Source organism: Halichoerus grypus, chromosome 7 (assembly GCF_964656455.1).
Source record: "Halichoerus grypus chromosome 7, mHalGry1.hap1.1, whole genome shotgun sequence".
NCBI lineage: Eukaryota > Metazoa > Chordata > Mammalia > Carnivora > Phocidae > Halichoerus > Halichoerus grypus.
The window spans coordinates 107,045,406-107,057,896 of record NC_135718.1 but is presented as its reverse complement, the minus strand read 5'-3'; the positions used below and the strand labels follow the sequence as shown (position 1 = coordinate 107,057,896).

At 40.5% G+C, this 12,491-nt stretch overlaps 1 long non-coding RNA gene across 2 annotated transcripts in view; it reads left to right on the top strand.

Moving 5' to 3' along the window:
• LOC118519476 (uncharacterized) overlaps positions 1-12,491 on the top strand; it is a 517,670-nt gene that overhangs the window by 189,888 nt on the left and 315,291 nt on the right. For both annotated transcript variants that reach the window (XR_013449842.1, XR_013449843.1), the window contains one exon: positions 12,057-12,237. This is a non-coding gene — a long non-coding RNA (uncharacterized LOC118519476). The remainder of the gene's footprint in view (positions 1-12,056; positions 12,238-12,491) is intronic.

The window sequence follows — 12,491 nt, the reverse complement described above, 5'->3', positions numbered from 1 at the left end:
GAACCAAATAAGTTTGTTTCATTCTAGAAGATCATTGGCATTTCTCCAACACCCTGTGCCCCTTTCCAGGGTTAGGAAGGAGACTACATTGGTCACTCACCCCTGAAAACATTGTCTGGGGGCCTGTTTCATATGACTGGCTGTGTTAGTTTGTGAGGTCTAACCTTGCAGGCAGAAAATGGCTTTTGAGAAAATGCATGGTCCAACAATTCCTTGTTTGCTTGTCTGGTAGGCCTGTGAAGGAGGGTCTGGGAGAAATTGGCCTTCAGTGGACCAGTGACCCTTCTGTGACTGTAAGCAACTGAGCTAAGAAAGGGTCTGATTGATCCTAATTGCCCTGGCCACACATAGGGAGCATGTGCTGAGCCTCAGAACAAGCCTGCAGCTTGGTTCCCTCTGTTCCTGGATGATGAGCCTGCACCCTCAGGCTCCTGATAGGCTGCCAATCTCATCCATAATGTTTGAATGCTGCCCTGCTGCCAGGAGAACAGAAAACAGTACATATAAGCATGGAGCATAGGCCCACTGGGAAGACAGAAGTTGGGACAGAAAACTTTTTATTCTGTTACCTGATGTAAAATCAAGGTGACATGGTGAAATCACAGGAACTAGATTAAAGGAAATGTCTCTGGCTCTTTTGTGTACTATAGAGCTAGTCTAACTGTGGCAACAATATTATAGGTTTTTATAGCACCTTTCTTCCCTAGGGCACAGGGCACTTTACTGTCTATTAACAGGCTTTCAATTGAATGGGTTCTCCCAGGACCTCAGTTCTGGTATCATTTATTTATTTTGTAACATTAGTTTTTTTTTTTATTATTGTACATGAAAAAATGGGTTGAGAAATAGTCTATATTGGCATGAACAGAGCACTAGATAGGGGTGTGTGTATGTGTATGTATTAAATTCATCCATTAACTATTAGGTGGAATAAGAGAATATATAATGGGGAGGTGGGAGGATGGGTTAGCCTGGTGATGGGTATTGGGGAGGGCACGTTCTGCATGGAGCACTGGGTGTTATGCACAAACAATGAATCATGGAACACTATATCTAAAACTAATGATGTAATGTATGGGGATTAACATAACAATAAAAAAAAAAAGACATCACCAGAATAAGCTGGGTTTTAAAATACAAAGAAATTTAAGGAAAAAAAAAAAAGAGAATATATAATGAATAGAAGGGAGTTAAAGAAGAACTGATTTTGCACAAATCATTACAATCCAGTTGTGGCATTGTTGGGAAATCAGGGCCAGTTTATACTTTGGAAACAGTGAATAATTGGAAGGGGGGGGGTTCTTTTTTATGCACAGAGACAGTTTTTTCCCCCAGTAGGAAACCTTCCCCTATCTTTGGAAGTCATCACCAAATTTGTACATATGAAACATGTAAAATGGACTTAGAATGAGACCACCAAAATGTTTGAATCTTTGTCTCTGGTTCTTAAACTAGGCCAGCATCGATGAGCTTGCCTCTACTAGGACTTCTGTAATAATGTGATTTACAAATAGTGGAAACCAACGTAGAAAGAAAAGCAGTAAGCATTCATGGTATTTTCATGAAACTGTTTATTGAAGAAAAATTAGTGAAGCAGTAAATATATATTTAGGTGCAGAGCTAAGAAAGTTGTTGAGAATGACTTGAAGCTGTAGTACTGGAAGACAGATGGGCAGTCTGTGGCATTAGTCATGAAATACTTAGGGAGATGGTCATCCAAATGAGAGTTCTGTAGCAGTTCCAGTTCAGGTGGATCACTTCTGCTTCTGGCCAAGGTGGAGTAACAGAGGCTAGATTTGCCTGCTCGCATGAAACAGGTAAACACCTGGACAAATAGCGCAAAACAATGGCTTGTAAGATGTTAGGCATCAAAGAAAAGGGATATAGTGATCCCTGAGAGAGAGAAAACAAATGATGTGAGTCCTCTGATTATCCCAGTGTTACCAAGAGAAAATTTCCAGGCCATGGCATAGGAGGGGAAGTGCAGAAAAACCTTGGGGGTCTCCTTGGTTTGAGCAGACAGAGTTGCTAGTCTGGGGAGGCCAATGTGGCTGGACTTTGCAGGGCAGATGCTCCCAGGAGAGAGCTGCATAAACAGTCTCCCTTGAGTCTGCAGCTGGGTACTGATCAGCATGTGCTTATAAGGAAACTCCCCAAAGCTGGGGATGGAATAACTTGAGAGGATTGGAAAGGACAGTCTCAAAACTCAAACAAGACTGGGAATATAGTCTGTTTCCATCAAAGTGGAAAATATCATAATTCATGAGACATTGGGTAGAATAATCAGAAGGGTCCTGCTCCAGCAGTGGATTTGAAATTAGTCCTAGACAAAGCACTGCTATGATCCTGCCTAGCAAAGTTTAAAAGAATGGCCAAAAAAGGATCAAACTGCTTCCAAGTAAATTAATGGTGAAGCAGAACAAAACTCAAGATTATTAAAAGAAGTACAAAAATATCCGGCACCCAACAAGATAAAATTCACAATGTCTGGCATCCAGTAAAAAATTACCAGGCATGCAAAGAAGCAAGAAAATATATGATCTATAATCAGGAGAAAAATCAATCACTACCAACCCAGAAATGGCACAGATGACAAAATTATTAGACAAAGACATTTCATATGCCCAAGAAGCTAGAGAGAAGATGGAGCATATTAAAGATCACATTGTGGGAAATATATTTTAAAAACTTCTAGAGATAATACAATACATTAACAAAAGAAAGAACAAGAATCATATGATCCTCTCAATAGATGCAGAAAAAGCATTTGACAAAGTACAGCATCCTTTCTTGATCAAACTCTTCAGAGTATAGGGGTAGAGGGTACGTACCTCAATATCATAAAAGCCATCTATGAAAAACCTACAGCGAATATCATTCTCAATGGGGAAAAACTGAGAGCTTTCTCCCTAAGGTTAGGAACGCGGCAGGGATGTCCACTATCACCACTGCTATTCAAAATAGTATTAGAAGTCCTAGCCACAGCAATCAGACAACAAAAAGAAATCAAAGGCATCCAAATCGGCAAAGAAGTCAAACTCTCACTCTTTGCAGATGATATGATACTTTATGTGGAAAACCCCAAAGACTCCACCCCAAAACTGCTAGAACTCATACAGGAATTCAGTCAAGTGGCAGGATATAAAATCAATGCACAGAAGTCAGTGGCATTCCTATACACCAACAACAAGACAGAAGAAAGAGAAATTAAGGAGTCGATCCCATGTACAACTGCACCCAAAACCATAAGATACCTAGGAATAAATCTAACCAAAGAGGCAAAGAATCTATACTCAGAAAACTATAAAATACTCATGAAAGAAATTGAGGAAGACACAAAGAAATGGAAAAACGTTCCATGCTCATGGATTGGAAGAACCAATATTGTGAAGATGTCAATGCTACCTAGAGCAATCTACACATTCAATGTAATCCCTATCAAAATACCATCCACTTTTTTCAAAGAAATGGAACAAATAATCCTAAAATTTGTATGGAACCAGAAAGATCCCGCATAGCCAGAGGAATGTTGAAAAAGAAAAGCAAAGCTGGTGGCATCACAATGCCAGACTTCAAGCTCTATTACAGAGCTGTCATCATCAAGACAGTATGGTAATGGCACAAAAACAGACACATAGATCAATGGAACAGAATAGAGAGCCCAGAAATGGACCCTCAACTCTATGGTCAACTCATCTTTGACAAAGTAGGAGAGAATGTCCAGTGGAAAAGAGACAGTCTCTTCAACAAATGGTGTTGGGAAAATTGGACAGCCACATGCAGAAGAATGAAACTGGACCATTTCCTTACACCACACACAAAAATAGACTCCAAATGGTTGAAACACCTCAATGTCAGACAGGAGTCCATCAAAATCCTAAAGGAGAACACAGGCAGCAACCTCTTCGACCTCAGCCGCAGCAACTTCTTCCTAGAAACATCGCCAAAGGCAAGGGAAGCAAGGGCAAAAATGAACTATTGGGACTTCATCAAGATAAAAAGCTTTTGCACAGCAAAAGAAACAGTCCACAAAACCAAAAGACAACCGACAGAATGGGAGAAGATATTTGCAAATGACATATCAGATAAAGGACTAGTATCCAAAATCTATAAAGAACTTCTTAAACTCAACACCCAAAGAACAAATGATCCAATCAAGAAATGGGCAGAAGACATGAACAGACATTTTTCCAAAGAAGACATCCAAATGGCCAACAGACACATGAAAAAATGCTCAACATCGCTCAGCCTCAGGGAAATCCAAATCAAAACCTCAATGAGATACCACCTCACACCAGTCAGAATGGCTAAAATTAACAAGTCAGGAAACGACAGATGTTGGCGGGGATGCAGAGAAAGGGGAACCCTCCTACACTGTTGGTGGGAATGCAAGCTGGTGGAACTACTCTGGAAAACAGTATGGAGGTTCCTCAAAAAGTTGAAAATAGAGCTACCATATGATCCAGCAATTGCACTACTGGGTATTTACCCCAAAGATACAAATGTAGGGATACAAAGGGGTAGGTGCACCCCGATGTTTATAGCAGCAATGTCCAGAATAGCCAAACTGTGGAAAGAGCCAAGATGTCCATATACAGATGGAATGGATAAAGAAGAGGTGGTATATATATACAATGGAATATTATGCAGCCATCAAAAGGAATGAGATCTTGCCATTTGCAATGACGTGGATGGAACTGGAGGGTGTTATGCTGAGTGAAATAAGTCAATCAGAGAAAGACATGTATCATATGACCCCACTGATAAGAGGAATTCTTAATCTCAGGAAACAAACTGAGGGTTGCTGGAGTGGAGGGTGGGGTGGGAGGGATGGGGTGGCTGGGTGGTAGACATTGGGGAGGGTATGTGCTACGGTGAGCTCTGTGAATTGTTCAAGACTGTTGAATCACAGATCTGTACCTCTGAAACAAATAATGCAATATATGTTAAGAAAAAAAAAAGATAGCAGGAGGGGAAGAATGAAGGGGGGGATATCGGAGGGGGAGACAAACCATGAGAGACGATGGACTCTGAAAAACAAACGGAGGGTTCTAGAAGGGAGGGGGGTGGGAGGATGGGTTAGCCTGGTGATGGGTATTAAAGAGGGCACGTTCTGCATGGAGCCCTGGGTGTTATGCACAAACAATGAATCATGGAACACTACATCAAAAACTAATGTATGGTGATTAACATAACAATAAAAAATTAAAAAAAAAACTTCTAGAGATAAAAACTATGATTTCTGAGATGAAAAATACACTAGGTAAGATTAATGGCAGATTAGACAATGCAGAAGAAAAGATTATTGAACATGAAAACACAGTAGAAACTATCCAGAATGAAACACAGAGATAAAAGCCTGGGAAAGATAATGAACAGAGCCTCAGTTAACTGTAGTGTACTTCCAGTCGCCTGAGATACATGTAATTGGCATCCTCAGAGGAGAGCAGAGTAGCAAAAAAAATTTGAAGGCATAGTGACCAAACATTGTCCAAATTTGATGAAAACTGTAGATCCATAATTGCAAGGCTCACCAGTGCCCAAGAAACATGAAGAAAACCACAGGAGCACATCATAATCAAACTGTATAACATTCCGTGATAAAGGGAAGAACCCTACAAGCAGCCAGGAGAAAAAGGGGTACATTATGTATAGAGGAACAAAGTTAAGGATGACAACAGATTTCTCATCAGAAACAATACAAGAGAAGAGCGTGAGTCAACATTTAAAGTACTGATGGAACAGTAAGTGTTAACTTAGAATTTTATACCCAGTAAAAATGTTTCAACAGCTAATGTTAAAAAATAAAAAAGAGATTTTTCAGATGTACAGAAACTGAAAAAACTTGATACCAACATATTCTTACTATAGAAAAAGTGTCCTTTAGACAGAAGAAAAATGATACAAGGGAGATATGAATCTATACAAAGGAATAAAGAGCATTGGACATGGTAACTGTGGGTAAATGTAAGACTTCAAACAATTATTTTAATTTCTTTGAAAGAAAATGATCATTGAAAGCAAAAATAATAGCTGTGTTGGAGTTTATAATATAGAGAAGCAAAATGTATATTCAGTGGTATTGTAATAGCCATTGTGTGGTGACAGATGGTAGCTACACTTGTGGTGGGCATAGCATAAGGTATAGACTTGTTGAATCACTATGTCATTTAACTGAAATTAATGTAAAATCTTGTGTCAACTATACTTTATTTTTTTTCAACTATACTTTAATAAAATAATGAAAACGTATGACAACAATATCACAAAGGTTAAGAGAGAAGAAATGAAATTTTTGGTTGCTAGGTTCTTGAACTATAAATGAAGTGGTACAATATCACTTGAGGGTAGATTGGTTAAAGGTATATAAACTTTAGAGTTACTCCTGAAACAAAACTACAAAGAATTCTAGCTAAAATTCCAACAAGGTAGATAATATGGAATCATAAGGGATACTCAACGAATCCCAAAGTAGGGGTGATGGATATTAATGTTATCTTGGTTGTGGTGATGGTTTAACGAGTATATACAGATGGCAAAGCATATCAGATTGCACACTTCATGTGCATATGTGAATTTTACCTTAATAAAGCTGTTAAAAAAGATAAGATAGATTTAACTACTCAACATATCTAAAATAAAATATTTATTTTTAAACAATAAAGTGTTTCATAGTCCAGATTAATATGCCAGAAATAATGAACTTCACAATTTGTGAGAATAAATTGGAATTGTAGAAACATAGCATTTACAAGAGCTAGAAGGTATCTTAAAAACCATCTAGCCCTCCTTCTTCATTTCACTTGTATGAAAATGAAGGTCCAGATAAATGTGAGTTGCTTTAACTTACTATCAATCATCTAAGATGAGAGTGAACAATAGAAAAGAAGCCAATACTTATTTGATTTATCTTTCCGTGAAACTTCCTGGGTACAGATCCTCCATGGGTTATAGGCAAAACCACATCCGTCGCAGTGTGTCCCAGGACAGGGAGAGGACAGGGTTTTGATTAAGATGCTGGCAACTCAAGCTTAGAGTGGAATAGCAATAGGACTAACTGGGTTAGCAACAGCTGAATCATGTAGTTAAACCCAAGGCAGCTGCCTTGTTACCAGCAATCATGATCTTTTTGAATTCTTTAAGTAAGCAATGGCTTCAAAGACCGAGGGTATTAAACTTCAAAAAAGCACATTTGGGGAATTAATCAATCTAATAAATACGATGCAGAGGGAAGAAATATTAAAATCTATAACTGGATGGAATTTTGAACATCTGAATAGACACTATAATTAAAGCATAGTGGATTACAGTTGCTCTGGAAAAGAAGATTGGAGATTGCTTGCTCTTTGCAAAGTGGATTTACAAAGGGTGGCTTAAAAATCTATGAGTAAAGAAAAATCTGACTTGGAAAGGAAAGCAACAGGAGGGAATCAAATGAGAATATGCAACGCAAGTTAGGGCAGCCAAAGAGCAGGGTGAATTAATGTGAGCAAATGAGAATGAGAAAGGCTTTTCTGAATAACCAGGAAAAAATGGAGGCAAAGGAAAAGAGAGGCTGGCTGATGGATGAAGGCGATTATAAGACTAAAGATGACTTTGAAGGCTGCTGAGGTACAGCTACATTCCCTGTCGCCCCCTCTGCCAACTCTGCTTTAATAAGACCTATGAAGGAAATAAACTTGGACAATTAACAGGCAATGAACACTCCTCCAAAGGAGCATTTGATAAAAAGCAGGGAAGGAAACATGTTACACCTTTGGCTTTCCATTAGGAAATAGCCCTGCTAATCAAAACTGGAAGGCAATTCAGGGTGGGGAGCTCACCTTAGGAGAATTTTTGGTGTTTGTGTAGAATTTAAATAAACTCTTGGAAAAATATCAGCCTGTGGAAAAGCTAGAAACACCTTTGTAATAAATGTCTGCCAAAACTGATGTCAGTGTTTAGCAGAATAGTGGAATTGATTTGGACATAGAAAAAAAATCTGTAAAAGATAAACATTGCTATAGTTGTTAAATAGCCTAAGAGTTTAGGAATTTAAATTAAATTAGTCATGCCATACTTTAACTCTTAAGCAAAATTAAAAAGAAAGACTATATGGCATGAGCAGGAGAAATAAAATGATCTATCATAACCTCCTTTTCTAATGGAGGCGTGAAAATAAGTCCTTGTCCTTTTCCATTTGGGGCTTTAAGGAATTTGGACAATAAGCCCAGGTCATTCTCTACTTTGCTTGATATCAGGGATCACTGAATCCCACTTCCCCTAAAGTACTTCCCTTTTCCATCTGCCAGGAAGCTTGGGATTCTCCAGGTACATCTCTCATTGGATGAAAACATACTTGCAGGCTCAATGTAGTTATATTACCTGGGAAAGTTCAATTACCTGGCAAAATACATTGCCGTTAAATACTATTTAATAGATTGGTTTGGGTTGGTTTTCTTAAAGAATAACTAGGAGATATAAAGGCTTAAAGAAATAGTAAGAGCTAACATTTATGGAGTGCCCCAGGCACCATGCTAAGTGATTCACATAGGATTATCTCCAATCCTCTGGTCAATCCTTTGAAAAAGGTACAATATAATCCCATTTTGCTGAATGAAAAAACAAAGGCATAAAAAGATTTAGACAGTTAGCCAGGATCAAATAGCTGATGATTTAGAAGGATAGGGGACAGGGTGCTATAGAGAAGAAATGGGACCTGTCAGTAAAGGAGGGGACACAAAGACCAAAAATCCCACCTTTTGTAACAGTGATTTTACTGCACTGGGCTAGAGATCTTTATGGTCCCATGTTATGATTAGATCATGTACACCTAAAACTCTATGGCTCTACGGTTCTATTAGAGAGCAGGGTCCTAGGAGAATGAATTAGAAGATGGGTGAGTTTTGGTCAGAGGTGGGCAGGAGATTGAGAAAGTGACATAAACTGGGACAGGGTCCTTGCAATGAGAAAAACTGTCAAGTCTAGAGCAGCTCAAGGGCTCGTCTTAGTGGCTTCACTCCCTCACCCATGATGGCATGGAACTCTCCACTGTTTTCTAGATAAAACTCTTTCCCACAAACATAGGAAAAGACGCTGTCATTACACACTTTTTCATGAAACACCAATGTATTATCCTTAAGGCTCTGTGCATTTGTGAACCTTTCATCTTGCTGGGGCCCGGGGAGGAAGTAGGCTGTGGATGTCTGTGTAAGAGCTGAGAATAGGCTTGTGTGGGCAACACTGGGGACTCAGGCTGGGGGTGGGGGCTGATGGTAAGCCAGGCATGAAGGAGCCGGAGAGAAAAGCTATCTGGATGGCCTGGAGGCTCATTTCCTCCTGCTCTTGGTTGTGTAGCTAGAAGCTGGATCAACCATCTGAGTAAGCTCATTAGAAAGACTAATACCAGGAGCTGATCTCTTCACTTCTAAAGGCCTTGTTGTCACACAGTCAACTAGATATTCCTCAGCCACCTTTTCCTAGAAAATTTGTTTTAGAACATTAGGGGATAGGTTCTTTTTACTAGAGCCCTTTCCACTGTTTACCCAGCTTTACTCCACTCAGAAGCCTCTCCCCAGGTTGGGAAGGAACCTGCACACTCTGCTGCTTTGCTGATGAACTTCTCAAAAGAGATCTGATTTTATTTTATGTGGCACAGGTGGAGGTTGTACTTATATCCCCTTCTTAGGGCTGGACTATGATGATCCAGGTGAGCAGTGCTGGGAGGGTGCCCACTGGAACGGAAGAACAGAGTGTGCAGTGGGGTGGGTGCTCAGGCACCATCTGAAGGTGCCTGCAGTTACCAGCAGCAGAGCAGAGATCAGTCCTGAATTCTGAGAGGCAGCCTGGATGGTTCCCAGAAGAATGATCACTGAGTAACCAGGAGGAGGAATCCAAGCCAATGCTAGGACGATAGGAGTCTAGAAGTCTAGGTTTTTTTAATTTATTTTATTTTTTTATTTTAAAGATTTTATTTATTTATTTGACAGAGAGAGAGACACAGCGAGAGAGGGAACACAAGCAGGGGGAGTGGGAGAGGGAGAAGCAGGCTTCCCGCGGAGCAGGGAGCCCAATGCGGGGCTCGATCCCAGGACCTGGAATCATGACCTGAGCCGAAGGCAGACGCTTAACGACTGAGCCACCCAGGCGCCCCTAGAAGTCTTGGTTAAAGCACTCAGGTAACAGGAGTTTGAAAACAGAGGTAAGCAGGTGGGGATACTCACACAGCACTGGATGCAAGAAGATACTAGTGCGGCAAACAACCCCCTACTATGTGATGCACATGCATAGACCTTGTCAGGAAGAGCTGACATTGTCCAGACAGAGCAGGTTCAGGCATTGGCAGGCAAGGGTGTATGGTCAGGGCTGAGTGTATTAGAGTAGGGCAGGGAATAGGCAAGTGCCTGTCTGTACAAGGTACCAGAACGAGGCAGAAGCCAGGGTCAGTCAGGCTGAACTCGCCAGGAAGGCCAGAGGAGAGGTCAGCCCTGATGGTGTGTTGGGCAAAGCCTGTGCTGTCTAGATAGGAGTCTGAGATTCATTGCAGCTGGTCACGGTTACAGAGAGCAGGATGTGGTGTTATCTGAGGCCAGCTAATGGAGGATCAAAAGCTCAGCAAATTCCAAGAAGGTAAAGAGGTTCAAGCCAGATTAATAATAAAATACTCAGGAGAATGCTAAAGGAGCTCTGGCTTGGACAAGGTACCCTGCTGGGTGAGGATCTCAGCTGATTAGGGAAGCTCTGTTTCTCTTGGGGAGTGAGGGGAGGGAGGCATTCCCCCCATTCATCTTGATACATTGGAATCTGAATTCTGTGGGAGGGCATGGTCTTTGAGTGGGCATTTTGGGGCTAAATCCTGGAAAGGTGGTGGTCATCCTGTAGGGACTCAATCTTCTCCTTTAATATCCAGTCCTATTCTATCTTTCTATGACAGAAGTAGTAATCCAGTCACATAAGCCCTGAGGAAAATAATATTTGTTTATTGAGGTATTCCTTTACTTATGCATTCAGTGAATATTTATTGAAAATGCATAAGGCATGGTGCTGTGGAAATGATGGCCAACTAGTCAGTGCAGTCCCTGCTCTCTAAGCATCTTACAGCAAAGAGGGCAAGACAGAAGTGAATAGTAATTGTATTGCTGTGAGATCTGTGGGATACAACAGAGATATACATAGGTGCTGTGGGACCATAGGCAAGAGCTATCTAACTTGACGTGGAAGTTGGGAAGGTTCTAGGAGGTGGTCAGTCTTGGACTCTGAACTGCTTCTGGTGGCCTTCCTTCCTCCCTCCCTCCCCCATTCTGGCACCAAATTCTCTATTGCTTTCTAAGTGAACCCCCCCTCCCATAAATAGGCAAGACTGTTACCATCACACACATTTACCTGGAACACATTAATGTATTATCTCTAAGGTTCTGTGCATCTGTAAACCTTTTATCTCTAATTGTGGAATGAAAGATTATTTCTTGTTCAAAGGAATTTCAGCCTTCAGCAAATGGATATAATGGGTACTTTTTCCTATATTTTAAAAAAATTGTGAGCAGGAGAGTATGCTTCATGGAAAGTGAGCTCATGAAGTGTGATTATGAAGGACCCAGTCAGCCAATTTTTCTATATAGTCTAATACACCATCAAAATTAAAAGACAAGTTCCAAACTGGAATAAGTATTTGCAGCACATGTAGTAGATGAATTCTTTCCTAAATGCATAAAGACCATTTAAAAATCATTAAGGAAAAAGATAAGCATGTAGAAATGTGCGCACAGGACTTGAAAAGACAAGGTAGTCCTGCTAATTTATAGTTTTTACTTACACAATTCTTGCACATGAAGAAAGCTCAGAATTGTTATGGAAAATTTACAAGAAAGTTAATCTGACATGTTATAGTGATAGACATATTATTATTGTGTTGCATGATAATTAGAGTTAATTTGCATAAAGGTTGTAATTAGTATTACTTTTAGCTAGCCAAAGTTTCAGTTCTTTTTCTCACTTTTAAAGTTTCTTGGTAACTATAATTATTGTCAAAGACGTCAGTTTTTCCCTCAACACCCTCATGTTCTCTCTCTCTCTTACAGATGCACTTGCATATGAAGGGAAAGTGGTAAATATCCTAGATCGGGTTCCCGGGTCTCTGTTGGCTCTACCTCTCCCATGACTGAAGCTTCTTCTGTGATTACCTAGGCTCTCCTGTCTCTGGAGCTGATACTTCTGGAGCAGTGGGAGGTTTCCAGCTCTTTTCCTCCTCCCACAATTCAGGTATCCCTTTGTTAAAGACCTCAAGGCAGAGAACTCTGTGCTTTGAGGGAGTGGACAATCTTTCTAGAGGGAAAGTGGCAGCAGTGGGGGGCATTTGGTGAAGGGGCACAAACAGGTCAGTGAGGGTGGCTCTGGGGAGGGGAGATGGAGGGACAGAAGGACTGGGCTGTGTAGCCTCAGAGTATTAGGATGAGAGAGGATCCTGGAAGACCAAGGAAGGGGAGGGGGCTCAGATCCTCTTGTTCCAGGACCAG